Here is a 3,237-nt window from a genome sequence, read left to right as displayed (position 1 = left end):
CCCAAACTTGCAAGGCAACTATTCCTACCTGCACCTACACCATTCGGTAGAGCTCTCTATATGCACCCACCTTCCTTCTTCCACTAGCACCTGTGGAATCCTTATTGATGTATTTCACTCGCTTGTAATGAAAGAAATATATTGTTTTAGACATTATTATAATGCACTCTTGTACACTCAAATATCTCAATGGCATTGTTTTTAGCTTCTGTTTTGTAACTGTTTAGGTAATTAAATTGACAATTGAGAGAGGTGGAGCAAGATGGATAGAGATCTCAAGGCCACTAGAGAGAGAGTGTGAGTGAAAAGAAAGTCTGAGAGTGAGACCTTAAAATAAATATTTTAATGCTTAAAATAGTTATTTTTATGCTTAAAATAGTTATTTTTATGCTTAAAATGGTTATTTTTATTTCTGAGACCTTATAAATACAATAGAGATTTGCCATGTTCCAATACTCTTCTTCTAGGGACACATCCACCCCACCCTCCCCTTATATCTTCATATTGCAATAGGCTAGGCATAAACTCAATTATCATGGGTTCATCCAGCAATCCCTCTAATGCTACTACGTTTGCAAGCATCTTAATTAAAGCTCTTTAATCTTTCATTCACCCCAAAGAAAAAGAACTTAGATCGGATGGCCTTATGGAAGTATGGGCAACAATGTTTGAAGTGCAAGAGATCTACAAGAAGCTCACAATAGAGAAAGTGGTAGACCTTGCAGAAAAGAACATGCTAGAGGTGAAAGCAGTAACAACCATTGGGATATGGAGAGATTTTGGCATCATTGAAGAGGTAAAAGAGACTCCTCTTTGAGGAGAAGTTGCCACCTTCAATTTAGGGTAGATGGAGAAGGCCAAGATGATAGTTGAGGTCCAAAATGCTTTCATGTATTGTTGCTTGTCTTCAACATCTCGTAGGTGTTTATCATAATATGCTACAGTGTTGCAATTTTTCTTTGAAATATAACGGAAGTTGCATCTCTCTATGGTGTCTTTGTGAAGAAGTAACAATATAATGGCCCATGTAAGTAAAGAACATTGTGTACACACATGCTTTCATGTATTGTTGCATGTGTTCAATATCTCGTAGGTGTTTCTCATGTAATGCTGTGGTCTTGTAAATTTTCTTTGGAGTATAATGGAATTTTTAGATTATAATATGGTGTCTTTGTAAAGGAGATGCAATGTTAGTGTCCCATGGTGTCTAGTGCTCAATATCTTGTAGGCGTGATAGTAGAGAGAGAATGAGTAGATAGAGACAATAAGAGTAGTGAGAGAAATTGCTTGCCTCAACACCAAAAAGTGCTTGCTCAAAAATTCTCGCCAAAAAAGACATCCGGATGCAGAATATCATCACTTGTTTTCATATACCCTAGTTTTTTAATTTGTAGCATATCTCTAAACCACTCACCACCCATGACTGGTCATGTGGTTAGAGAGGTGCCATAATTCATAACAAATATCTCCCGATCTTAACATATCTCTTGTTGTGGAACTGAACATGTGCTGCATCACAAACATGCTCACATCTGTCATCACGACCTATTTACTTGATGTGATAGCAGCAAGATGTGATGACAGATGTGAAACTTCTTGCTGAAACTATTCTGCTTTTTATAGCAGCAATGTTCCCTAGTTAGTAATAGCGCTCGATGATATTTGTATTTTGATTTCTTTGCTAACCACCTTGGCCTCTCTCGCTTTCTCTACTCTCCTTTAGAGTAGCTCTTCCACTTGTTTGTTCATTAGATTCGAGTTGTTTGCTGTCCATGATTTTTGTTTTCAAAACAACCTACACCTCGAACTCTAGATGATGCTTTGCCTCTACCTCTACTTGTATCTAAGTAAAAGGTCTACTCATGTGAATTTCTAGAGGACGAACCTCCTCCAATATTCATCTCCTCATAGATGAGGAAAGCAATCAAGTCCTAAAAACCTATAAAGTTCTCTTCGACTCTAATGGAGGTCTAAAATTGATTGTATTTATTGTTGAAACCATTCAAGGTCCACCGATACCATATCATCATTACCGAGTGATCAAATAGAATCAAGGGAATTTACAAGCCCTTTAACTTTCACCAAATAACCATTTATACTCAGCTTCCATCTGGTCACATTATGTAGCCCACTTTATCTGCATCTTCCGAGCTTGAGTGTACACCTTCACCAAGGTGTTCCAGTCCTCCTTAGGCATTTGGGCGTCCTGTATGTACGCAATAATAGAGTCTGTCACATTAATAGACAACCACTACAACACCTTTATGGCTCTTTCATGACATGCTTTATATGCCTACACCTGTTGTGGGTTAGGAGTTTCTTTAGTAAGCTCCAGCTCCATTTCATCACTTATGAGATGAACTCCCAATATCCTTTTCTCATAAGGAAATTGGTTATCTTGAACTTCAATGCTTGTAACTTATTCTTATCTAGCTTCTTGCTCCCAATATCCTTTTCCAATAAGGAAATTGGTTATCTTGAACTTCCATGCTTGGAACTTATTCTTATCTAGTTTCTTGCTCACAATTTGGGATAGACTATTAGACATGATAATCCACAACTTACCAAATAGTGCTTACAAATACTTCTCCACTTACAATAAACTTACATCTCCAACAGAGTGGTACTGTACACCTATTATATATATTGTAACTGTATATGATGGAACAATCACACAAACATATATTGCAACTATATATGGAACAATTGTATTTGGGATAGACTATCAGACATGATGGCCCGTAACAACTTACCAAATAGTGCTTGCAAATACTTCTCACTTACAATAAACTTGCATCTCCAATAGAGTGGTATTGTACACCTATTATATATATTGTAAACCGTATATGAAAAAATCACACAAACATATATCCGCCAACAACTTACAAATCTAATATTCTTTGAATTGACTATCCTGGAACCGAATTTCTACTGTAACTTTGCACCGAACCAAAAAATTAGGCATACATAGTCAAAATTGACACTTTCACAGAGCGGCATGTGGAAAACTTGTAGAGCCAAAATAAGGCCTGAAACGTGCAATAAGGTCTTGCAGAGCTAAAATGAGGCCTGAAATACATTTGAAATGCCTCAAAATGCGTAACGTAATCTTCTTCCTTCACCCAAGAGGATGGCTCAATTTGATACAATGACTTCCCTATGTAGCTCTCAACTACACACAAGTATTCCTCCAAAATCAAAGAGGGAAAGAGATCCAATTAGCCTTACCCGTGTCCC

Source organism: Cibotium barometz, chromosome 58 (genome assembly GCF_041138505.1).
Source record: "Cibotium barometz isolate CiBa-2024 chromosome 58, ASM4113850v1, whole genome shotgun sequence".
NCBI lineage: Eukaryota > Viridiplantae > Streptophyta > Polypodiopsida > Cyatheales > Cibotiaceae > Cibotium > Cibotium barometz.
The sequence above is the reverse complement of the archived record's forward strand: the minus strand, read 5'-3'. Positions refer to the sequence as shown.